The sequence below is a fragment of the Bos taurus genome, chromosome 18 (genome assembly GCF_002263795.3).
Source record: "Bos taurus isolate L1 Dominette 01449 registration number 42190680 breed Hereford chromosome 18, ARS-UCD2.0, whole genome shotgun sequence".
Lineage (NCBI taxonomy): Eukaryota > Metazoa > Chordata > Mammalia > Artiodactyla > Bovidae > Bos > Bos taurus.
Window position 1 is genome coordinate 35,750,905 of NC_037345.1, and position 26,263 is coordinate 35,777,167.

Here is a 26,263-nt window from a genome sequence, read left to right on the forward strand (position 1 = left end):
CGGTAGGAAGTGGTGAAACAGAAGGGCCTTTCATCCTGAGTGAGCGAGGCCTGCAGCACTGCTCTTCTAGCTCCGGAAGCTGGCGGTGTCTGGGGCCAGTGGAGTCAGGGCCTGTTGCTTAAATAGGCAGTGGGAGGGTCTGGGGGGGGGGCGGGCATGGAAAGTGGGCCATTTACCCAGCACAGCCAGGCAGTGTCTGCCGAGCCAGCAGTGGTCCTAAGCACGCGCCTGCCTGCTTGTCCACCGTGAACCTCAAGCCCACAGGTCCCTAGACCACAGACCAGCACCTGGGATGACCCCTGATGGACGTGCTGCTCCAAGTGAGACCACGTGCCCAGACACACGGAGCTTGGTCCGGGTTCCTGGATACCTCTTCCTGTCCTGAGACACAGCCTGTCTGGGCAGCAGAACCAACTGTGGAGTTGGATGGACCTGCTCCCAAGACCAGTAAGTAGTGGGCATCAAGCAGGGTATCTCACCAAGTCTCGGTTTCTACTTTCTTAAAATGAGGATAACACTGACTTCATAGGTTCAGAAATAATGTTTGCAAAGGTTCTAGCACCTAAGAGGCTGATTTATTTATCCACATGATGATGCTGGAGTCAGGTTACTGTCAACAAGGTTCAAGTCTAGAGAGGTTTGGTAACTTACACAAAGTCACACAGCCCTTTAGCTGAGTGTCAGAGTCAGACTTTGTGCAGACCTGAAACTAAGTTGGGCTGGCAGAAACCCCTTGAGGTGAAGGTAGGGAGCAACTGCTGGCCTTGGGGAAATGTCTTGACTGAACTCTGGTGAAGGAGTTACCCCTAGAAACCCAATACAGAGATAAGGGAAGAGGCATGGCTGGACAGGCAAGCTGAGATGGCCAGTCTGTGCATTTGGTTGGGACCTTAGTGGGGATGCAGAAGTATCCTAGAGGAACTACTAGGTGTGGCTAGTGAGAGGAGTTTGTTTCTTCTTTCCACTTGTACAGAGCAAATCTTGTTTCAGAGCATAACTAATACATGGGTAGAATTGCACATTTTCCCCTTAGGTTCAGCTTCATCACTCAAGATGTTAGTCCTTTTGTCATTTTAATTTCAAAAGAACCTCTTTCTTCATTTCAGCTTGCCAGATAATTTATCATTCAAAAATACAACTGGCAAATGTTTCTTTCTTTCCTTGAGAGTCAAACTCGAAAGGCACAGTGTGTGTACTTTAGTTCTAGGCTGAACTGTTTTTTCATCTCTGGAAACTTTTCTTGTATTATTTCTTTCCAGATGTTTCCCTCATCATATACCCTACCCCATTCATCACTCTGTCTCCTATTTTGGGGGCTTCCCATTTCCCATTTTTCAAATCAGTTATTTCCGCCTCTCTTTGTTTTCTGTGTCTCCATTTCTGGCTGGCTGTTTTCTTTTATCCTCAACATCACTGTTTCCTTTGTTCTGTTGTTTCAGTTATGCAAACTGCTACATCCAGATGTTTTCAGTTCTTTTATAGTCCTGGAATTACAGCCATTTGTTGTTGTTGTCATTCTGATCTGTTCCCGTTAATAGTATTTTCGTCATGTATTTCTTTCAAAGTAGTTACTACTAAGTTTGCCTTACTTGCTCCAGAGGCTTTGCAGATTCCATCATCTAAAAAACAAGTTCATTGATGTTTCTTGAGGGCCCACTGTATGGAGACACGGCTGCTCAGCACCTAGCTTGTAACTGCTTCCCTTCCAAGTTTAGCTCAGAACTGTGCAGTTAGAGCTGCTTTGAGGGAGATTCTGATTAACTAAGATTTATTGCATCTTGTTTTTGAAAAGATGTTCTATGTGCAATGTACTAAGATTTTTTTTTTTTTTAAGGAGTGAGAAAATTAGGGCTAAGGGAAAATAAAGGTGGAAAAAACATGAAGCAGAGATGGGAGGATGGAGTGAATGAGGGGGTCTTGATTCTGACCTCAGACGGGCACAGAGGGGATTCATTTTATAACTAAAACCTGTCCTTTTGATGTTTGTTTTTGTTGACCCTCCAAGTTCTTTCTTGAACGGCTACAGCACAGAATAGCTCCCTGGTGCAGCTCAGTCTGCAAGCCCCCAGGGTGGGAAATACTTTTTTGTTTTGTTCCCAATAGGAATGGAGTTGAAAAGAAACAGAGGTGAGATATATTCATGACGTGTGAGCGGCTGCATGTAAACACTGGAAGATACCTCTTGCTTGTCTTTCAAAAGTCAGTATTGATTGAGCAGCTAATTAGCTGTGTATTTCCTGTGCTCTAAACTGGATTGTTTCCCTGTTTTGGGGTGGCAGGTGTCTTCTGGGTGGGGGTTCTCTGTTCCCATAGCGCGCCAGGGTGGCCTTATTTCACACCTCTCAGGAAACAGCCTTCTGAGTGACAGATTGATTGCTGTATGGGTGGTTACCAAAAAAGATCTTGTTTTATTAGCTGTTTGTCTTGCAAAGTGAAATCAATTTTTTTTTTAACTTTATGAAAATGTCATCGTCCTGGGATTTGAAAACTTGCCCTCTGGTTTCAAGGGAAGATTGGCAGATTCCACAGGTAAAGAGCTGTAATGTCAGGGACTCATTCGAGCCCTTGAGTAATGAGCTTGGCTGTGGCCCCCAGCCCGGGTTCTCTCGTGGTGAGGGGAGGCTACCCAGGGCCAGCTGGGCACCAAAGGATGTTGCCAAACCTCATCCTGGTGCCTGAAATGATGCCCCCCCCCCTTTTATTTTAATACATCAAAGGAACATAAACATCAAGAGATTCATGCACATGAATCCTCATGTGTGGGTAATTTTGCTTTTCTGATTGAGGAAGAAATAGAAAACATTCCACTTTTTTTTTTTTTTTACAGTAAAAAAATGAAAAGATCCTGATGCTGGGAAAGATTGGGGGCAGGAGGAGAAGGGGATAACAGAGGATGAGATGGTTAGATGGCATCTCTGACTCAATGGACGTGAGTTTGGGTAAACTCTGAGAGTTGGCGATGGACAGGGAGGCCTGACGTGTTGCATTTCATGGGCTCCCAAGGAGTCGAACACGACTGAGCGACTGAACTGAACTGAACTGAACTGAAAATCAAGGAAATATATTAAACAATTTAAAAAGTATTTGCTTTCCTATTGGTGGCACTTAAAGAGAGAAAGAGGAGATTGAAAGCAGTGGAGAGAAGGCAGGGGCCAGAGTCCTGCCTCCAGGGACCACCCCCCCCCACCCCACCCCGCCCCGCGCCGCCCTGCCCTGCCCTCCCTACTCCCAGCCCCACAGGCCGGGCCCCTGCAGTCTTGTGGGCAGAGACTTATTCCTGGGCCTCTTCCTCTCCCTCACCTTGTCCTGTCCAGAGGCAGTCCCTCCCAGCTCTGTGGTCCATTTTCAGTCCCTGCTTCCCCTTTCTCTGGCTGTCATCTCCACTTAGGCCTCCTCATTTCTTGCCAGCATGGTGGCACAGTCCCCAAGCCTATGTGTGGCACCTTCATGCTCCAAGTCCAAGCCCATGATCCCCACCACAAGCAGTCTGAGTTCCTCCTGCCCTTGGCCAGCACCTCAAATCTCCCTCCACACTCAGAAAATCTGCCTCCCTTGCCTGATTTGGGGGCCCTGCCCTCCACAGCCTTGCTTCTGCCATGGTTCATTCGGATGGCCTCAACCTGTGGCTTTCCTCTTTCCTAGAACATGCCATGCTCTTTCACACCTCTGTGCCTTTGCACATGCTGTCCCCTGTATCTGGAACACCCTCCTCAGCTGGTCTACCTGGCACCCAGCCTCTAAGGTTCAGCACTGCAGCTCTCAAGCCCCTCCCTTCAGTCGCACACCCACTGGGCTTTGTGCTGGCAGCCCAGAGCCCCCAAAGCAGCAAGCACTGAGCCCAGTCCCTGAGAGGCACCCAAGGAACCTTGGTTGAAATAATAAAATGGTTTCTAGCCAGCTTCAGGTCCGGAAGTTCCAGAAGGATCAGTTCCCTCTGTATATTCCAGGTGGCACAGCAGGAGCTGTGAGAAAACTCCCCACTGTTTGAACTAGTGCATTGATTAGGCTGCCTTAAAGGTGAAAGGACCCATGTGAACTCCTGTGTGTGGTGGCAGTGCCTACTGCCTGCAGCTGGCTGAGATCGCACCATCACCATCACCCATGTTTAGGGGGCACCAACCGTGTGCCAGAAACTGTGTTGAGGATATTGCATGCAGAACCACTTGTTTAATTCTCTGAAGAGCCTGGGAAGGCTGGGTATTATTGTTCCCATACTTGGAGAGGGAAACAGAGGCTTGAGGAGGGTAAGTGACTTGTCCAAGTCAGAGTGGCAGAGCCCAGACTCTGTGGGGAGGACTTATCTATGGCCCCCTCCTGGCTCAGATTTTGACCCCCCACCCAGGACTCCCTAACGCCACAGAGGCATGTGCAGTCCAGGGACGAACACCCCAGGGGTCTGGGAAGCCTTATAGCCTCCACCCTCCCCTCTCTGATGCCCTCATCCTCTGTCCCTGGGGAACTTAGCACCAGAGTGTGGATGGGGCTGTTGTCTTGGACAGACAGCTGGTGAGGCTCGGAAGGTTAGAACCAGCAGGAGCCAGATAGAGCTCTAGTCGTGGGGCCAGGGAGGAGTTGAGGGGACATGCTGGCCAAGCTCAGTTTATCTTACCTGCTCCTTCAGCCTGGCTCCCCACCATCTGTTCTTACCCAGAAATCAAAGTGATCTTTCTGCATGCAAACCTGAGCACCTTCCAAGCTTAACACACTTTCATTGCCCCCAGAATAAAATCCCTGCCCTGAGCCCACCATCCTCTCCCAAATTCTCTGCTAGTCTCCTCCTCTGCTTGTGGAGGAGGACTTTCCTCTGTGGTCCCTCAGAGCAGGCCTTTCCTCGTTCTGTCCCCTCGTGCTGAAGTCCCCCCGCCTTGTTTGGTTGATAGCTCCTCAGCTGAAAAGTGTCCTCCTCAGGGAAGCCCTCCTAATTTCCCCCAGCGTTCAGTATTAGGGCCTCCTGTGGAAGCTCCCAGCCCTGCCTCCCAGGTGAGCTCGGAAGGGGCTGGGACCTAGCCACCTGCATACTGACAAGGGCAAGGGGACTGACACATGTGGGCAGCAACGAACCCCAAGTGTGACCCTCCAGAGGGAGATGCCAAATATGGTTGCAGGATGTTGGGGTCTTATGGTCGGAGGGGGATTGTCCAAGAGGCAGGCAGTGCCTGGAACATGCAGGGCTGTGGCCACGTGGACCCCAAGCTGAAGCCACAGCTGGACACCATTCTCGAGGAAGGCAGGGGGAGGAAAGAAAGAGGTCAAGGACAGACTTGGAGACTTATCCCATTTTTGGCTTGGTGAGGAAAGAGGAGCCAAAAAGAGCACTTGGGAAAAGGCGGAAGAATGCAGAAGGAAAAAAAAAAAAAGGAAGCTAAGATATAGCACTGTTTTTATTTAGTTCTCAGATAGTCTTAATTTTTTTTGTTTCCCTTAGAATAGCTGAAACAGGAGGGCCCTACGTGGCAGTCCCTGGGATGAGAAAACCGTGTGTCAAAGCTGCTGCCGAGTCCCTCTCTATTTTTACCTTCCTCACACTACCTCTTTGAGCCTGGAGGAGGCATCCTGGCCTGAGGTGGCCCGAGCTGGCGTCTCTGAGGCAGATTCAGCCAGCCCTCAGCTCGTTCTCCAGAAACCACCACCAAAAAGCCAGGTATTCACTTTTCTTGACCAGAAATAAACGTGTTAGACAAATGTCCACAGGCAGTCTTGAGGGATGTGAACACGGAATCACCCCATAAATTTACTTTTGTTTTCTTTCCTTGGTTCAAAGTTGGGGTTTAAAAAAAAAAGTTGGGGTTTTTTGTTCGTACTAGTTAAACATTAAAATTGGACAGTAATTAATGTCCTTAAAATAGAATGTCCGTATTCCCAAGTTTAGAAAGAAAAACCACCTAGAAGAGAAAAATGTGGACGCATGTGAAGTGCCATTCCATCAACCACGGCGGCTTTCATCAGCCTTGACTGGGAGCCCTGCCCAGTGGGGTTTGCGGGATAGCAGCCCATGTATGTGGTCTCTTTTCACCCTGTCCTCCGCCCGCCCCCCCGCCCCCAGGCTCCAGATCAAGGAACCCTGACATATATGGCCTGGAGCCCTCAGGGTGCGCCAACCTCTAATTACATTTCTTTTTTTAAATATTGATAAACAGTTCCTCTGTTGATGCAAATGTTTTTAAACACCGAGCCTGCAGCTTCTGGCTCAGAACAGACAGAATGGATCCTCCAGGCCTCCTTGGGCCTTGAAGCTTCTCCCCATTTGCCTGGGCCCTTGGCCTCTCATTGGACTACTGAAGGAAGAAAACTGTCCCTCTGGCTTCCCTGGTGGCTCAGATAGTAAAGAATCTGCCTCCAGCGTGGGAGACCTGGGTTTGATCCCTGGGTCAGGAAAATCCCCTGGAAGAGAGAATGGCTACCCAATCTAATATTCTTGCTTGGAGAATTCCATGGACAGAGGAGCCTAGGGGGCTATATAGTCCATGGGATCAGAAAGAGTTGGACATGACTGAGTAACGCTTTCATTTACCTGGATGGGGGTTTGCGGGGTGGGGGGAGGGTCACTTCAGGATTCAAAATCAGGCCTGGCTGGGCTGCAGGGTAAGGCTCACATCCCCCAGGTGGGGACTTCTGGCCTCTCTGTCTAGCTGGGCTCCTACTCTGGGTCAGGGTGGAGGTGGGGAGGGTGAGGTGGAAGGGGCCAGCTTCCGCTGCCCGGTGGCCTGATGCTGCACTACACATATGTCACCACCTTGCTTCCTGAATGGGTATTGGTCCCTGGTCCCACAGGTTTGTATGTAAACAGGATGACAGTGGAGTCCCCCCGACCCCAATTCTCCCCACCATGGCTGCTACATGGGATGGAGGGGAGGGGCAGTGGAGGGGACCCCTTCTAGTCCCACAGAGTCAGAAGAGCTAAATGCCATCCATTCCATCTTGGGGACACTGACATACCAGGACCCTCCAGGCCCAGACTCCCCCTGACGTAGCTGACTGCACTGTGTGGGGAGGATGGTGGTCCCCGTGGCTCCTGGATGACTCAGAGCCCACTTGGCTGCTTCTTGCCCAGACTGCCCAGTTCCCTGTCCTTATTGATCAGAGGACTTGACCAGCAGCCAGGTATCGTCATCACTTCTGAAATGACCACGTCCAGAGAGGAGCACCTTGTTACAAACGCAGCAGGTCGGTGAGGCCTGTGATACTGCAAAGCCATCGGCTTTGTGGGTCTGAGGCTGAGTTCCTGACATCGCCACACCTCCCCATCTGACATCGTAGCAGGTCAACTGCTATCGTTAACCATTTCACAGATGAGGAAACTGAGGCCCAGAGAGGTAAAGCACGCTGCCTGAGATCGCAAGGGAGGAGTTGGGATTTGAACCCAGGTCCATCTGATTCTGAAACCAGAGAGCTTCTCAATCTATCCTGTCACAGAGCATCCTGGTCTCACCTCCTGCCTTTGGCAAGTGGTCTCTGGAAGGGGGCACCCTCAGATGTCAGCATCATGGGTGATGTGGTCCTGGGTGAGGGTCAAGGGCTCTATGGAGGTACTGGAAGCCATGGTGCTTCTTATCAAGTCTTGCGCAGGTCTCCTTGGATGTCCTTCTTAGTTGGGGGACCTGTTAGCATGACCCATCTGGACTGCAATTTAAGAAGCAATCGTGATCAGCTTGGTGACCATCAGGCCTTTCTGCTACATGCCAGGAAATGGACCTAACCCTGTTATAGGGTAAATCAGATATAATCAGCTGCTAATTCAATGGAGTGACTCTATCAACATTTATCAAGATACAGAAGCTGGTCTAGTGAGTTAGACAACAGTGATGGTTGGATTAGACTCATAACAAGAACCAACCAGTACTTTCTGAGAGCCTTAAAAAAAATTAAGTGGAAGAGACGCTTTCTCAGTGCCATACGTTATAGGTATACACAGGTATACACATGTGTCCCAAATGTAGATGGGGGTGACTTTCAGACTGGCTACATGCACACCTGCAGCCTCATCCTGCTATGGTCTCATCTTTCCAGTCCTGACAGAGATACCTAGACCCCTGGAACACTGCCCTGTTCAAAACTGAAGCTGGGAGATCAGCCAGTAAATGGGGCTGGCCCTTCCCTTTCTGTGCCTGAGGATCATAAAATTCTCAGCCATGGAGTTCGTGGACATAGAAAATGTCTGACCAGCTCTGAGTGGGAAAGAATTTCTCTGCTAACTGGTGGTTTGGGAGTCACATAGGCCATAATCATATTATCATATCATATTAGTGAGGACTGATTGGATCTGTTACTTCCAGATTAGATTGAAATTTTGGTCCCCACTTTGTTCCCGACTGCCAGCCCAGCTGACCACCAGGGAGTGACCCAAGACCCTTCTCTGCAAGCTCACAGAGGTGGTGGCCACTAAGAGCCAACAACGTTCCACAGACTCCTACCCCAGCCTCCCTTTGCTGTAGAAGCCTGCCTTCTAGACCCCTCTGCAAGGAAGAACACTCCCGCCCACACGGGGGCCGGCTAGTGACTTTCCTCTGATCCATCAAGCTCCTCTTTAGGACTGTGCTTCCCCAGCTGCTCTCACAGGTGTAAGATCTAACTCCTATAATAAATATCTCATGCCATCGTGTTTGTATGGTTCTGCCTTCCTGACTGAGCCCTGAGCAATACAGCACCCTCAGTGTCTCTCCCCCATAAAATGGGGGTGGTGTGAGATATACCAGGCCTTAGAGGAGGACTGCATCCAGGTGCTAAGGGCTGTGGGCCTGGGATTGATCCTGGCGGGTACATTTGTCACCATCTGAGTACAAGCTGAGGATTTCCTGGGTGGTGCTAGTGGTAAAGAACCTACCTGCAGTGCAGGAGATGCTGGAGATGCAAGGTTTGATCCCTGGGTTGGGAAGATCTCCTGGAGAAGGAAATGGCAACCCACTCCAGTATTCTTTTCTGGAGAATCCCATGGGTAGAGGAGCCCGGCGGGCTACAGTCCATAGGGTTGCGAAGAGTCAGATACAGCTAAGCACGAGGAGTAAGAGGACAAGCTTTAGGCCAGAATCATCTCAGTTGGGCTTTAGTGTTCTGGCACTGGTGGTGGGAGCCCCGCTGAGCAGGGCTCACATGAGCTCGGCAGACATGGTCATGCTGGTGGTGGAAGGTGTGGGTGGCCTTCCCAAGGTCTGACTGGTTGCCCAGCCCAGTGGGCATTGTAACTGAGTGTTAAAGGCAATGGCTGGGTAGAGCCTTTGCTTTCGGACGCTGGTATCTCAGTCCAGGACTCACCCCCAAGTTGGCACATCATTCCCCTGGAAGCCAGTCTGTGCTGAATTAGGAGGCTTCCAGGAAGATGCTGAGAAGGGAAGAATGGCTCACTGGGACTGAGACCAGCTCTGCTGACTTGCTGGTAAGGAGGCTTTGTTCCTGGAATGATGAGGAGCTAGTCTTGCCTCTTTGAAGCTGGAGATGAGATTTGTAACCACCGCTTCTGTCCCAGGGGCTATCCACACAGCACACCTGCCCACTATATTCAGGTCCCTGCTCAAACATCATCTCCTTGACATGGCCTCTACCACCCTATATAAAATAACACTCTTTCCACCACTCTCTATGCCCTTACCTGGCTCCACTTTCCTTTCCCGAATATCACCGTTTCACACAGTATGCAGTTCTGTATTGTCTTTCCTCCTCCAATAGGAGGTAAAGCCCATCAAGGCAGGGACTGCGTCTGTCTTGTTCCCCATGATCACCCAGAACAGCGCCAGCTTAGAGCAGTTGTTGTTGTTTAGTCACTCAGTCGTGTCCAACTCTGTGACACCGTGGACTGTAGCCCATCAGGCTCTGTCCCTGGGATTTTCCAGGCAAGAATACTGGAGTGGGTTGCCATTTCCTTCTCTGTGGGATCTTCCCAACCCAGGGATCCAACCCATGACTTCTGCATTGGCAGGAGGATTCTTTACCACTGAGTCATCAGGCTCATAGAAGACACCAGTGCAAATTCGCTGCAGGTCAGAACTGCTTTCTGTGTAAAGAAAAGTGTCCTGATCTCCCCTCCATTTGTCTTTCTCCTCCTAACCCAGAGGAAGGCTACTTCTTGGAGTCAGGAATGTTGCTTTGATCGGTTAGGTACCAAACAGGAGTTCTCAACATCCAGGGTTTTTGAGTTTTTTAAGTCTTTTTTTTTCCTAATCACTACTCTTGATCATGGAATCTGTAACCATTTTGGAAGTGGATTTAGTATGATTAAATTCTTTCCTAGCTTAATTCTTTATGGAAAACAAAAGTTTTAAATGAAGCGGATTAGAGTGGATTTGCTGATGTTTGATCGTCTGCAGGATAATTCACCCGGCTTCCCTCAGCCCCAAGGCTGGGCCAGCACCCTGAAGGATACGTCACTGGATCCTCCTAAGTGGAGGAGAGAAGATCCCCATTTTTACAGAATGCCCGTGACTGAATGGGCTGAGGCCCTTGAGGAACTCTCAGAACACCTAGGGGCTTCACTCTGCAGGGAGTGCCAGTCCTGGGATGAGGGGCAGCAGGCCATCCCTGGCCTGGTTACGGTGTTTCCTCCTGGAGTACCCACGACCACAGCTCAGCAGATGCAAGGGTGAGTGTGCAAGGCTGGGGCACGAGGAGGCTCTGGGTCGGGGGGAACCTCTAGTAGTGGGACTGCTGGACGAGTCTAGGTCCCTCAGGAGCAGGAGGCGAGCACCTGGTCTCTGGCCCACCTGTCATGAGGTTCCTGGCCACAGAGGCTGTGCACAGCCCAGCCCAGTACAGAATCGGGGGGATCACGACAGCCTGAAACACTTTCCAAGAATAGAGCATAGACAAGAAAGCTCTCTGCCTGAATTGGAGATGAAAAGGCACTGATACTTGGCGGGGCCCCTCCAGTGACTTGGAACACTCTGCAGGAGACCTTGTTCTTGGCGACACCAGATGGGCAACCGCTGTGACCTTGGTCACATGTGTGCAGACTTGTGAGGGCCTGTGGGCCTGGCTGGGAAAGACCCTAGCTCTTACCCAGACACTTGGTAACTCTTAGAAAATGGGATTTCCCTCTTCTGATAATTTGATTTTTAACTTATTTCTGGAATTTGTAGCTTTTAGTGAAGACCTACATCTGAGGCACTATGGGTAGAGACAGCGAGGTTACTTCCCCCCAAGGCAGGTGATTTGATAAAGGTTTGGGGTCACATCCTTAGGACTCATGGCTGCCCTGTGTCTTCTGTCCCCATGGCAGGACCACGTGGTTCCCAAGACTGCCTCCTTCATGAAAGGAGACGCGCAAAGTCATTCTGTCTGAGACGCCTTATGTTCCTCTCTCATCATGAGGAGCCAAGCTACACTCAGAAGAAAATAGTGACTTGGAGTGAAACATGTAGCCTGAAAGGCCTTTTCCTCTTTCGGAAATGTAAGTAAACATGGCCGGGCCCTGGAGAGATGCCATCTCAGCCACAGGATGGTACTCCACAGGGGCTACCCTTTCATAGTAATACCCCTGGTTCATACCCCCTCCTCGCTGTGTACAATTTGGGGGCTCAAGTGCCCCTGACCTCTGAGAGTGGAGATCCAGTCATCCCTCAGCCCTCAATCCAAGACTTAACAACAGCCAACACAGGTGGAGCCCATGCTTTATGCTGGACATGGGGCCAAGGGGTTCACCTCACTCTGTACTTAACCCTGGTCCCGTCCCAGAAGCCCTCAGCGGTCATGGCTTTAGCCCTTGCTCAGCAGCGGGGCTGGGGTTTCAAGCCCCATGGGTCTAATGCTGGAGCCTGTGCTCTTAGCCCTTCTGCCATTCTTCCCATGGGGCCTGTCTGATGATTCATGTCTTATTCTACACCCAGAGACAATGAGGCGTAAACCAGAATAAAAGGGGGCTATTACGATACCACTATCTGCCGTTTATCTAAATTAGGTAATAAATCACAGAGCCACTTGGAACACTATACACGTCAGCCTCCTGAGCATTTAGTTATCACTTAGTGCCATTTGATGGTGCCTATGGTATAATTAACACTTTCATCTAGAAAATATATTTCCGTGAAATGGAAAAGTGAAAGAGAAGATACATTTAACCTGCCCCTCCTCTTCCTTGAAGACTGGGCACAATCCCCTGTTGGTGGTCGACTGGGGTGGCTCAGGCTAGTGAGTGGGCACGCCAGCATTCTCAGCCCTCTCCAGCCCAGATGGTGTCCTGGGAAGGGGGACGGCTGTCGCTGAGGTAGCAGCAGGCCCAGCTGAGCCCCACAGAGCTTGGTGCCCATTCATCAGCCTCAGCAGGATCGGACATCTGCCGCTGGCATTTCCAGATGTGATAAAGGCATTTCCTTTATCACACGTTGATGCGGCTCAGTGTTTTCATTAAGGGCCTCATCAAAAGCTCTAGCTGGTTGGGAACGTGTATTGTTCATTTTATTTGAGTTCCTTATCATGTTCAAAATGTTCCAGGCGCCATTAGGAGACACAAAAGCCTCAGAAAACACAGTTTCAGGGGGCGGGAGCTCACCGTAGCGTGGAGGAGACACAGCCACCGACATTTACAAACATTTTGCTGAACAGAATCAGCTGTTAGGCATGAGAGTCGCTCAAAGCAGCACAGCAGAGCACGGGGTAGTTGGCGGGGGGAGGGTGGTGGTAGAGACAGGATTTAATGTTCGCCTGCGGGAAATCTTCTAAAATCATATGGGTGTTCCAGTGTTCCAGGCTGTTTGTTCATTAACAGGGTCTTCCGATTACTTCCCAGTGAGGATGGGGTGTGGGGGCCAGATAGGAGGCAGAGGCTTGGTCAGGAAAAGAGGAAAGGGGACACACATTTTGGCTTGAGATTAACCTTTGAGGTACAGGGCCAGGCATATTATAATTAATGCTTAATCATAAATGGAGCTTGGCCAGATGCATTGATTCACACACAGGTTACTAAAGGCATTTAGGGAAAAATAGAATGTAGGCAATGAGAACTGTCCTCATCAATTTGTAAAATTCACATCTGAGACAGCATGCTGGAAGTACAGAGAATGCTCCTTATAGGTATAAATTAAAGCCATCTTCCTCAGAAAAGGATAATTTAAATGATCAATAACCTCTTGAAAGAATATCTGGAGGGTATATGCCTTTTAAAAATTGACTTTGTTCATTCTCTGCCTCTTATCAAAAAAGGGTTTTAGAGGCTTATAACAAAAGATATGACAGTGAAGTTATTAAAATAGAAATGGGAAATTAAAACCCAGTCAGAAAAGAGAATACAAAATTTCTAACTACAGCGACTAACCTTCTGTGATCAACCTCTAAATTTAATCCCGAACTCCCTGGAATCCAAGGTGAAGAGGGAAAGCAATCAATTATATAGGTTCAGCTACGTTTAGGACAAAGCATGTCAACTCATGAGTATTTGATTATTTGTGAATTTATAAAAGTAAGAGAGGCAGAGGAAATGTCTGTGAAAATGGGGGGAAAGATTTTTTTAAAATATCTGGAAAAGGAAGGATGGATTTTGAAATTTTGGGGTGAGGAGCAAAGCTTAGGCAACAATGACTGATGCGTTAACTAAGATCTGGGTGGGTGAACCTGGGGTGGCTCCGATGCAGTCAGTTTATTGTTGAATAAATCACTTCAGTGGTGAGCGAGCCAAGGTCAGGACCAGGACCCAGGCATTTGGTGTGCCTGGCCTGTCCTTGGGAAGAGGCCGTGTCCTATTTCTCTGTACCAGTGCCTGGTACATCGTGCACATAAAGAACTCAACCATGGCTCTGTTTCTCCCGGGCTGAGAACTCCAGGAGGGCAAGGACGCAGTCCCAACACGCCGGGACGCCTAGTCCTAATAGTGGCTCCTAGTAGCCACTCAGCTGGATGGAGTTGGATGCTAATAGCTCACAAACTAAAAATGGGAAACGTACCATAAAATGCCAACCACTGTTCATGGGAGCAACTTAGTGGGAGCATTTTCTCAACTCTCAGTGGCCGCGGTCAAATCTGCCAGCTTTCGTGGTGGGAACTCCTGGATGGACCTGCCGGGGTGGTGGGGGCGCGTAGTTATGAAGAGTTGGATGAGTGGGTGCAATTGTGACGTTGGACTTCTTTTTCAAGAGCTCTGTTGTGGCCCTTCTGACAGAATGCTGACTGTGGGGCTCTGCAGGCTGTGTCGGTTCTCCTGTGGCCCTGCCAGCGGGGAGGTGGGGGAGGGACCCTCAGTGACAGCGCTGACCTGTCTCTAGCTGTCTTCCCAGCAGGCTTTAGGGTGAGATTCGAGCAGGCGCCACATTCCACTAGCTAGTTTGCAGCCGCCTTTTATCCTCAGTCTCCCAGCAGATTCCTGAGCTGCCCTGAAGAGCCTTTCTGTTTCATCCTTTTCTTTGAGGAGTCCCTCGAGGGCTCATTTTGGCCCTGCAGAGAATGATTTTGCCACAGGGTGGAGCCCTGGGCTCAGACGGGCAGGGTCTCGTGGAGGCCCCTGAGGTCTGGAATGCTGGGGCCGCCACGCGGGAGGCTGTGACGTGGACGTCAAGCCCCCAGGAAGGGGGATGCCTCTGCCAGCAGGACGTGGCCTGTGGCCGGGGTAGGCTGTGTGGGTCCCTGGGGTCCCATACTGGGTGTGTGTTGTGGGGGCAGTTGCGTCTGAAGCGAGGTGCTGGGAGACGGCAGGAGCGCTGGTCTGGGCAGGACAGCAGGGGGCATCTCTGAAGTGGGGATTGGCACAGTTGCTCAGTAACACTGGATCAAGGGGTCCGGAGGGTAAAGGCCTCTCGAAGTCCTGTTGCAGTGTCTGGCTTGGAGCCCAGGCTCCGGTAGCTGTGGTTTACTGTGCTGGTGACCCTCCCCTGGAGGCTGAAGGACCCTCCAGTTCCATCCCTGCAAGTCCTCACTCCCTCGATGGAGGAGACGCTGAGGTTATCAGCCACTCAGGGAAGCGTTGTGGCCTGGCTAACCCTGTGTGAGAAGTAGGGCTCTCTGACTGCCCTGCCTGTCCCCTGAGGGCTGCGAACTGAGTGCTGTGAAGGCCCCCAGAGAAGGCTCACAGCACAGAGCTGTACATACAAATGCCCCACAAGGGCTGGCGTTAGTGTTAGAAACCAGGGTTGCTCCGCAGGCATTAGGAAATACAGGTCTCCGGGCGCAGATTTTAGTGTCAGGGTTCCACTGAGAATCATTTTGTCTGTTTCTCTACCACCATGGATGGAAATACTGGAGTAGGTCCTAGATTTTTTGTTTGTTAGTTGCAGAGTTGCCCAGACATGGAAAAGGACGTATAAGCCAGAGGAAGGGCCAGCAAGTCAGTCAGGTGAAATCAACAGTGATGGCGGTACTGGTTGCAAGTGTGGGCCCTGAGTCTACAGTGGACGGAGAGAGTTTAGGCGGAGTGAGGACTCCTAACAGCTGGACCACGGCATCTGAAATGTGCTGTCAGGAGTTGCTCAGACTCCGCAGCAGATGCTGGGGTTCTGCCCAAGTGAGGATTCCGCCGGCCAGCTTGGCGGCCACTGCGAGAGAGTGGGGGCTGCTCAGCATGAAGGTGTGAAGAGAGACCAGAATGAGAAAGCAGCAGGAGAAGACTGTGTGGCTGAACTGGCCTAAGATCTGAATGCCCCTGAGGTCATGGGGCAGGGTGGGGTGGGGGTGGCGCAGGCAGTGTCCAGACAGTGCCAGCGTGTGTGCCATCCCTCGGGTGGCTGTACCTGTGGGGAAGGTCAACCCAGTCCCCCTGCTCCCGGAGGCCTGTCTTCCTGCCAGGACCACCTCAATCCAGTGATCAGAGGCCAGCACACACTCCTTGGGCACTTGGTACTGGGGCGTTGCTGTGGGGTTGGAATGGGGAGCTCCAGTTACAGGGGTCATGCTGCCTGGCCAGGTAGGGGCCAAGAGCTGGGGTCTGAGGGCAATTCCCTGACACCCTTCACCATCCTCTGCCAATGTGACCAGTAAAGTTCAGGATGGAGGCCTGTGGGGCCCAGTCAAGCCCCTGTCTTGACTCCTGGCTTAGTCACCTCTGCCTCCCCTGCAGTCACAGATGGAGGTGTGGGGAGCGATGGGTGAGAGAGGAAGGGGCAGGGTTTGGACTGAGGCTGAACTGATGGCCAGCTGGGCCACCCACAAGAATCAAGGTGGGGTAGGTGGAAGTGACAATGGGTAAAGATCAAAGATGAGGAGGAGGCAGCAGCAGAGGAAGGCACAGCCAACATGCAGAGCATCCTTCTAAAACCAGCTGGGTGACTAAAAGTGAGCCCCAAGATTTATCTCGACTTCTGACTCTGTGAAATGAAGCTCCCTCCCTGCTCTGTCCTGATAGTACCCACAGGAAGGGGCTCTGATACCCCAGAGACCCAGGGCAGGTGGATGGCCATCAGGAAGTGCAGAGGGTAGGAGTTGGGGGGTAGAAGTGGAAGTGATGTGCAGACCCAAGGAATTCAGGAGTCTGATCACCAGGTTTGGAGACAGGGTGGCTGGGAGACCAGTGTGCCTTGAGTAGGAATGAGGGTGTGCAGGAAGCGTGTTTTGTAACATGATGAATTCAAGAAGGTGACTGGCAGCTGCAAAAGTGGCCCTGGACCAAGGAAGCCACAGAGTCGGGAGGCTGGTGAGGGTTGGTTGCAACAGAAAGTTTATGAAGAGCCAAGGGGCTTCCTTGCTGGCTCAGATGGTAAACAATCTGCCTCCAGTGCAGGAGACCCTAGATTGGGAAGACCCCCTGGAGAAGGGAATGGTAACCCACTCCAGTATTTGTGCCTGGAGAATTCCATGGACAGAGGAGCCTGGCGGGCTACCGTCCATGGGGTCGCAAAGAGTCAGACACGACTGAGCGAATTAAGGGGCATTTGCTGAGCAGAGAAACAAGTCAAAGGTAGTGCTGTGGGGAGGACGGTCATCTAGAAGCACTGATGCATCGGGATGCATCGGGATGCATCTAGAGAAGGTGACAGGAGGGAGGAGATGAGGCAGGAGATGGCTGGGAAAGTGCATCCCGTGGAGGCTGGGGCGACAGGGGCAGAGCTGCGCAGGAGAGGAATGGCAGAGGGATGGGGATGGCATGCAGATTACGAGGAATGAGGGGATGGTGAGGACATAGAGGAACATTTTACTGACAGTCAGGGTTCCCCACATAGCACCTCATAGAACCATGAGTCCCCACTAGCCCAATGCCCCAGTGCCATGATACTTGCCATTCCTGGCTGCCAGACACAGCCCTTGGGCATGGGTGGGGAGGAAGTCCACAGCCTGGGTGACAGCCCTCAAGTCCCACAAGTGATCAGACCACCTAACACCAAACATATAAAAGGTCAGGATCAGGACATTCAGCAGATTTCCAGCTACTTGTACCTCCCCAAACATAGCTGTGAATCCAGAAGTAACCAGTCATAATGGCTGCCACTGCCCCCCAATAAGAGGGGAGGACCCTGAAACCCTCACTCAGAGCCAGCTTACTTTTTTTTCCAATTCAGGCTATTTTATTTTATTATTTTTTTTAAACTTTTGTATTGGGATATAGCAGATTAAAAATGCTGTGATAGTTTCAGGTGAACAGCAAAGGGACTCAGTCATACATACACATGCATCCATTCTCCCCCAAGCCCCTCTCCCATCCAGGCTGCCACGTAACACTGAGCAGAGTTCCATGTGCCATACAGTAGGTCCATGTTGGTTATCCTTTTTAACAGAGTGATTATCCTTTTAATAGCAAAGTGTACATGTCCATTCCAAACTCCCTAACTCTCCTTTCCCTCATCCTTCCCCCACCCCAGAGCTGACTTGCTTTTATATAACACACAGTTCTGATCAACATTGTAACCTGGTTTCAACTTTTTAAAAAAATCAAAATCAAGAGGAAAAAGCACAAGGTAAATGGCAGTGCAAATCTCTAACGTGTGAGATCATGATGGGGAGGGCTTGGCCTGGCCAAGCTCTCAGTTCCCAATGAAGACTGACAGTGTATGATTGCCACATTTTCATAAAGAGGATCTAGAATTACAAAGACATTGTGGAATAATATTCCATCTCCGTTGCTTAAGAAGGCAGGGCAACTCAAAAAGATACATGTATTATCACCCCAGTGTTCATTGCAGCACTATTTATGATAGCCAGGACATGGAAGGAACATAGATGTCCATCGATGGGGGAATGGATAAAGAAGAAGTGGTACATATACACAATGGAATATTACCCAGCCATAAAAAAGAATGAAAAATGCCATTTGCAGAGATGTGGATGGACAATAGAGATTATCGTACCGAGTGAGGTAAGTCAAACAGAGAAAGACAAATATCATATGATATTACTTAGATGTGGAATCTAAATCTAAAAAAAAGGTACAAGTGAACCTATTTATAGAACAGATACAGAGTCACAGATGTAGAAAATAAACCTATGGTTACCATGGAGGAAGGGAGGGATAAGTTGGAAGATTAGGATTGACATATACACAGTACTGTATATAAAATAGATAACTAATAAGAACCTACTGTATAGCACAGGGAGCTCTACTCAATTCCCTGTAATGACCTATATGGGAAAAGAATCTAAGAAAGAGTGGATATAATTGATTCACTTTGCTATACAGCAGAAACTAACACAGCCTTGCAAATCATCTATACCCCAATAAAAATTAATTTTTTAAAAAAGAAGGCAGGGCAGTGTATGGTACATGTTAGGAAGTGTTTTTAAAAGTTTAGGTTCTTGAGCAGGGAATGAAACCCCATTTACTGAGCACGTACTGTGTATGGTGGTTTAGTCACTAATTCGTGTCCAACTCTTGTGATCCCATGGACGATAGCCCGCCAGGCTTCTCTGTCCATGGGATTTTCCAAGCAAGAATACTGGAGTGGGTTGCCATTTCATTCCACAGAGGATCTTCCCAATCCAGGGATCGAACCTGGGTGTCCAGGCAGATTCTTTACTGACTTGAGTCACCAGGGAAACCTTACTGTATGTTCACCCACCTAAATACCATTACCTCCTAACAATCCTGCAAGTTATTATTATCTTTACCACTTTATAGAAAAGAAAACGGAGCTGAAGTGATTTGTCCCAGACACACTGCTAATGCTTTTTCCACGTCACCCTTGGCTTCCTGCAGTTTCCTGGCAGGGGCGTGTGTGGAAAGCCTGCTCTCTGACAACAAGTGGGTGCCCTGGGCTGGAGCCCAGGTGATGCCCTCTGGGGCAGTGCTGATGCTGGCACTGCCCCATCAGCTCAATGTGGGGCCCGATGTTCCTGTCTCAGCCTCCACAGCCTTGGAAAGTCTGAGGGGTGGCGGCGGGGGGGACCAGCCCCACTCCTGCCCCTGAATTCGGGACAAAGCCTCCTGCCCCCTCTCCACGGGCAGACCGTAAGCAGCGAGGTGTTTGCAGCTGAAAGACAAATTGCAGCTACGAGAGCCCCGTCATAAGGGGTGGTTTTGTGAACCCCATCCTCCAGGGAAGATCACTACTGAAGGACTCTAATACTGACAGGCTCTGTTTTTCATTCCCTAATCATTCAGAAAAATACATCCATCTCCGTAATCATTGAGGTTTTTCCTGTGTAAAGGTCAAACTATAAAAAGATAAGTGGACTCAGAGAAATCCAGGCTAGTCACAAAAACGTGGCGGTCTATTAAAATGGATCCCCAAAGGGATTTAATCCTCCTTCAGAAACAGCTCATAATAATAATCCCCTCTTTACTCTCCCCGATGTGTGTTAAGTTTCTGTTTTTAAGTTCAAGGACATGCAAGTGACTGAATTGGTGGAGCCTGGGCCGTGCAGACCGGGGTCCTAGCTGAGAATCTCTGACCAGCCATTCCACACCAGAAGCCTGGAGTGAGTACCCTCACCCCTTGAACCTCATTTCCCTCACCTGCAGAATGGGGAAGAGCCCCGGTCTCGGTGCTATCCTTAGGGGCCTGGGTGCTGCCTGGCAAGGTGCAGGCCTGTGGGCCTTTGAGAACCTTCCCACTAGCCCGTCCACACTCTCCACCTGAGAGGCAGATAAGTGTGTCCTGGCTTGGCTTGCTGGCAGTATGGAGGGTGCTTCTGGACCACGGCCTGGCCCGGAGACAGATCCCCTGCTCTGGCCTTCTTCCCCGCCTCTGGCCCCCCAGACGTTCCCAGACTCTGATGGGCTCTGCCAAATGGACTTGGGTGACCTGTGAAGGCCTTGCAGCTAGAAGATAAACAAGTATCTGCGAGATCCCCATCACGAGGACATTTTAAAGGGCACTTGGTAATTTAACTGCTTTTGTGAAGCTGAGCAAGTGTTGGGGGAATGATAGAGTATCTTGAAAATTCAGCCTGGACAGGAAAATCCTGGCTTTCCTCTTTATTAAAAACTTGGAGAAGATCTTTAAGGGTGTTTTTTTGGGAAGATAAGGAACAGCTGTGTCCCCTGTTTATTAAGTCAAGGCCCCATCTCTGGTCAATTTTGTGTAGCCCTGCTCATGAAATAGGCCCAGCCTGGTCTCTCCCGCACTAGCACCCTGACTGATGGCATCTAGGAGATGGCAGTCAGCTTTCCTGGTGGCAGACCCTCCAAGACGTGGGAGGCTCCCACATATAGGAGCTGACTTTTGTTTCTTGATTTGTGTCCAAGTAACCCAGGTGGTGCGGTAGTAGAGAACCCGCCTGCCAATGCAGGAGATGCAGGAGATGTGGGTTCAATTCCTGGTTTGGGAAAAAGATCCCCCTGGAGGAGGGCATGGCAACCCACTCCAGTATGCTTGCCTGGGAAATCCCATGGATAGAGGAGGCTGGCGGGCTACAGTCCATGGGGTTGCAAAGAGCTGGACATGACAGAGCACACACAGAGAAACAGAAGAAACAGTATGAGCCGAAATCTTCAGGGGAGAGTGCTGGCTCTCGGCTCCAGCCAACTGGGGTGTGGCAGGAGACGAGGCTGGCCACAGCCAGATCCCACAGCCATCAGCTGGAGAGAGTGGCATGTCTCCTTTGTGCTCTGCAAAGGTCACACGGGCTGCAGGAGGGGAAGGGCTCAGAGAAAGCAGGACCCGGTCGCCTCAGTCACCCGGGGACATGGTGGCAGGGGAAGCAGAGATGATGAATCTGGAGAGCTGGTGGGGTGGTGTGACATGGAGGGCAAGGGACAGATGGGCCTGGGAGGAGGCCTGGCCACTTGCACAGATGTGAGGGCTCAGCATGGGATGAGCGCGAGGGGAGAGGTATGGATGTGGGTGTTTACGGTGAGTCAGTCATGCAGGTTGAGGTGCCTGAGGGTTATCCAGGTGACTGAGGTGCCGTGGAACACAGACGTGCACAGTAAGGGAGAGAGTCAAGAGAGAGGTGGAAAAGTGGATGAGGCCGGCCTACAGGTGGCCAGTAACTGAAGCCAAAGAGTGGACGAGATCTCCCAGGGAAGGTATAGGGTGAGGCCTAAAGAGGGCCAGGACAAGCTCCAGGAATGACGGACATTCAAGCTTAAGGAAACAGACTCCACGGAGGAACCTAAGGAGTGGAAAGAAGGGTGACTGGGAGAGTGTGGTGTCCAGGGAACCCCGAGATGAGAGTCTGCAGGGGTCAGGGCCGTGGAGAGGGTTGCCTTAGAGACTGGGCTCCTGCTTGGGTTAACCTGTGGGTGATTGAGGTGGATTTGGCTCAGCCAGCAATGCTAAGGTTCATGCTGTGGTTTCAGCTAGCTCTGCAGATGGTCTGTTTTCCTGGAGAGAAGATTCAAGGTGGGCTCCTTGGGAGTTTCCAGGAGATCTGTCAATGGAAACTTTATTCCACATCTTAAATTATCTCCCTGACAGGATCTTTTTAATTTAGATTAAAATGTAACCAGGGCTACTGTGTTTATATTATTTTAACCTGACAAAAAATGTTTATAGCAAATGCTTATATTAAACATTAACATGAGAATATTTTACTGTCCTTTAGGCTCTTCAATGAAGAGCCTAATTTTAAAAGATCTGCAAATTACATGTGTAATTTGTAGGCTCTCAGAGAGAATCTACCTCTTCAGCTTTATTTCAGGTCACCAGGGACCTGTCTTAGGCCATTAGGTATTTAATGTGACACACTCTGCTTTGCAAAGTAAAAGAGAAAGGGCTGTTTTTGGCTCGGATACAGCAGCTTTGCCCCCAGATGTGTCCAACAGCCCGATTTAGTATTAAAGCTCTGAAATGATTGATTATCCATTAGGGCAGCTATTTAAAGAGTTCATTGAATCGGCTTCAAACCAACAACAGCTGCGCCGCAAGGGCAGCTAGGCGAGGCCGGGTAGAACCAAGTGGAACCTGAATGGAGCTGTGGATTCTGCCTTCCGCGGGGCTCCGAGAGCAGACCTCCATCAAGACAAGTTCCAGGTTGCTGTCGCCTTCTTGCCTGGTGATCAGGCAGGTGCCAGCCACTGCCTGCCGGACCGCAATCAGGGAGGACTCCTCGCTGGGAAGGAAAACTGTCACGGGCACGGCTCAGAGCTGAACTCTTCTCTTGCTCTGCCTTGCTCCTCCCCGCCCTCATCTCTCCCTTATGTCCTGCCAGGCCCTTCTCATCTACCCCTCCCTGGGGCCTCGGACCCTCAGCTGTCCTAGGCCTACACTCCCGCCACACTCTTGCCTCCCCAAATCATTGCAGCCGCCCCAGCAGGGTTTGCCCCTAATCCCTCCTGACTCTCTCAGGCAGCACGGCACCAGCAAACTGCAAAGCCTCAGGCCATTGTTGTCTTCTCCCAACCCTGGCAGGTTTCCTCTCACCGGCACCACCCAACTCACCCTGCCTCCTCCTCGTATGCTTAGCAAATAGTTTACCTTGGCAAGTTCACCAGGAAGCAATAATACTGCTAAAGGCGGGTGCTTGATGGACCTTTACTTTTTGAAGTTGCGTATGTGTAGGTAGGTGTACCTTTGGTGGGTGTTAAGCAGTTTCCAGGCTGAAGTTAATGGCTGCCCACATAACCCTAGCAGCCCCGGGGCTCCAGCACTGTCTGCTTGGTGTGTCAGAGCACAGGCAATGCTATATTCCCGAGACGCCTTGGCTGGTCCCAGGGTCCGCTCTGTCCAAGCCCAGGCAAGAGGCCTGTGTCCTTGGAGGATGTGTCAGTGCCCCCCAAGAGCTTTGTGGTGGGAGAGCTCCCTACGGAGTGCTGGGGCACTAGTCACGAAGGCTGTACCCAGGAGCTCTGTGCAGTGGCTGCTGTGGGGTCTGCCTAGCCCGTCTTCAGGGTTGGCACCACCATCCCCTAGATGGAGCTGTGACTGTCTCACAGCCACGTCCCTTCCTGGAATTGCCCTCGGGGGAGGTGACCTACATCTCTCAAGGTTAAGCCCCGTCCCAGAGGTTGGCCTGTGGCCATGACCAGCTGAGGGGGAGGAGGCTCCAAGCCCAGGCCCTTAGACCACTGTTTGGGACAATTCTGAGGGGCCATCTCAGCTCCTGAGTTCCTGGAGAACTGTTGAGATCTCAGGTACAACGGCAGTCAGGCTTAGTTTCTCCCTCTGCTCAGTCCTGCCTTTTTTTCTTCCTTGCACTCACTGTCAAGTCTGCACACAACTCGGGGAACCCAGTCTAAGAGAGCTGTCGTGGCTGAGCTCAGGGAGAGGCAGGGCTGACCCAGCATGCACCCCCCACCCCAAACTCTCAATCCAGAGCCACCTGCCTGGCCATGCTGTGTCAGGGCTGCTGAAGTATCTCAGGTGTTCTGTTCTTACACTCAAGCCTTCCTAAGAGGTTACTTGGGAGATACATGGGTTTGGACAGTTGGAAAAAATTGTGCTGCTTTGGGCCCTTGGTCTGGGTTTAAAAAAAAAAAATTTATTTAGGCTGTGCTGGTTCTTTGTTGCTGTGCTAAGCTTTTCTCTAGTTGCAGGGAGCAAGGGCTACTCTCTAATTGCTGGTGTGCAGGCTTCTCATTGCAGTGGCTTCTCTTGTTGAGGAGCACGGGCTCCAGGGTGCTGGGCTTCCGTAATTGGAGCTCATGGACTCAGTAGTTGGGGTTCCTAGGCTCTACAGCACAGGCTCTATAGTTGTGGCTCATGGCCTTAGTTGCTCTGAGGCATGTGAGATCTTCCCACACCAGGGATCGAACCCGAGATTCTTTACCACTGAGCCACAGGGAAGACCTAGTCTGTCTTTGATTTGTAGCTATGCCACCAACACCAACAACTGGGCTCATGATCGGGCTTTCTCTGCTTTGGCTGCAGGAAGCTTGGAGCCCATTCCGTGTGTTGCAAGACACCCTGGTACCTTCTGAGTTCCCTTAACACACCTTCCTCAGTATTGTTATTTGGGTTGCTTTGCCGTATCATGCAACTCTCAGAGTTGCCTTCATGTCTGTTTGGAACGAGGTCGGTATAAACGAGTAAGCACATACATACAGCATTAAGGCTGTGTTGTCAGACAGACCTGGCTGCTGGTTATCAGGTAGGACATTTGCCAAGTCACAACTTCTCTGAACCATAGTTTCTTCAGCCAGAGAGTGGGCCTGATGCCTGCATCACTAGATTATTTTGAAGATACATACAGTAAACACATGGCTAATGCATATCAAGTGCTCAATAAATGGAAGACATTAATAACACTTTTTAAATGAAATTGTGTTGCTCTCGCAAACCTGTCCTTCCAGGTAGTCTGATCTCCTTCATTACTCCCTGTCACATGCTGGCTGTTAACCAAGATACATTCCTGGGCCCTTGAGTTTATACTTTCTTGTGGAAGAAGGATGCCCACCCAGACATCCACAGCTCCCAGCAGACTGTGTAGACCAGTAGCAGGGCCAGTGGAGATGCTCACAGATTGTTTATCCAGGCAGGTGGATACACAATTAAAACACTCATGATATAAATGAGCACATACTTGACTGGAGAAAAACTAGAACCTCTTCATGTAAACTGAACCTTCAGAAAATGAAAAAAAAAACGTTGTAGATGAGAGATTGGTGATGAGTAATTTAACCAAGACGATGTAAATCTAGGCTTTTGAATACTTTAAATATAACAGCTTGATATAAAAAGAATTGCATTAAATTTTTTAAAGCTGAGATCTTCCCTCGGGTGAGAGACTCACTTTCCTGCAGAGACACGTTCCCCAAAAGGCAAGTGGAAAAGGCGAAGAGTAACATCCCCACCACGTTCCCCTCCCCCAGCCAGCTTAGGAGGGTTTCTAAGCATTTTGTAGTCTGCCCTCACTCCCCGCGTGCCACTCAATCACCTTGCAAACCAGTTTGGAACCTGTATTGGAACAGAAAAGCCCATTTCAAGAGGGTGGTGGCTTGGGAAAATCTTTTATTTGTCCCTAAGGTCAACAGGTCCCTGACTCTTCCCCTCATAAAAGCCACATGGACCTGACCCTTGCCCTGGAGCTCATCCGCAACTGGGTGTGAAACTAGAGATGCTAGTTTTTCTTGGGGGTGAGGTCTATGGAGCAGGAACCGCCCGCAGGCAGGTCTAGGACAGGTCTCATGGGTGCATCCTCTTAGGGAGGACACGGGGATGGTGTGAGGGCAGGATGCTGAGGATGGGGCTCAAGGGCAGGATGGAGAGCAGGTGGAGGAAGCCCCGGTTGGTCTTTTTGTAGGAGCGGGCCTCAGGAAGAGGGAGAGGATCAAAGAAGTAGAGGGAGGCTGGGGCCCAGCAAGTACCTGGTGGGGCATTTACTCCTGGAAGGGTGAGGGGTAGCAGGCCACACCCCTGAGGCTGGCTTGAGAGGGGCCAGGTGAATCTGGGAGGAACTGCTGCTGAGCTGCTATGGCCACTAGTGAGAGGGGGAGAGGCTGAGGGTTGACGACCCTTCAGGTCAGGCTTCAAGAGCCTTACTTTCTGGGATCAGTCAGCGCAGAGGGACAGTTGATGCCTGGGGAACCAGGGACGTCCTCCTCTATCACACAGGCAGCCCCTTGTCTGTCCCCCTCAGTGCACAGCCTAAGGAAGCAGGTGGGGCAGGGCTCCATTTTCAGTCTCTTTTAGCATCTATTGACTTTTTTTTCTTAAAAACCTGTTACCTACACATTTCCTTGCACCTCCAGAATTTTGATGAGTGAGAAAACCCACATACTTCACCTCCATCTCAATAAGTTTCTTCCCTTCCCATGGCAGATAGAGGGTCGGAGATGACCAGGGACCCTCCCCGGTGCTTGACATAGCAGATGCCTCAGAGTCCAGTTTCCAAGCACTGGCTGGTGCATTTACCCCGAGTAATGATGATGGTGATGGTGGTGGTGGTGATGAAGCACACAGCCTTATTCCTCAAACAAGGATAATGACAACAATGATAAAGGCAGCAGCAGAGCGTCAAAGAGAGAACAGACTTTGGAGTCAGACCGCCTGGGTCCGAAGGCCAGCTCCACCTCTCACTGGCCGTGGGAAACTGGAGGTCGCTTGAC

The 26,263-nt window shown here is 50.6% G+C and overlaps 1 protein-coding gene and 1 long non-coding RNA gene across 3 annotated transcripts in view; one reads left to right on the top strand and one right to left on the bottom strand.

Moving 5' to 3' along the window:
- Positions 1–14,049, bottom strand: part of SMPD3 (sphingomyelin phosphodiesterase 3) — a 43,343-nt gene extending 29,294 nt beyond the window's left edge. Inside the window, exon 1 of the mRNA XM_024978196.2 lies at positions 1–14,049. The gene's annotated coding sequence lies outside the window, so the exon portion shown is untranslated.
- LOC101907242 (uncharacterized) overlaps positions 1–26,263 on the top strand; it is a 62,907-nt gene that overhangs the window by 11,739 nt on the left and 24,905 nt on the right. The window contains exons 3-6 of one of the 2 annotated variants that reach the window (XR_009491346.1): positions 258–447; positions 5,426–5,641; positions 8,274–10,570; positions 11,207–26,263. The exon at positions 11,207–26,263 is cut by the window's right edge and continues 14,564 nt beyond it. This is a non-coding gene — a long non-coding RNA (uncharacterized lncRNA). The remainder of the gene's footprint in view (positions 1–257; positions 448–5,425; positions 5,642–8,273; positions 10,571–11,206) is intronic. The other variant, XR_009491347.1, reaches the window with a different exon arrangement.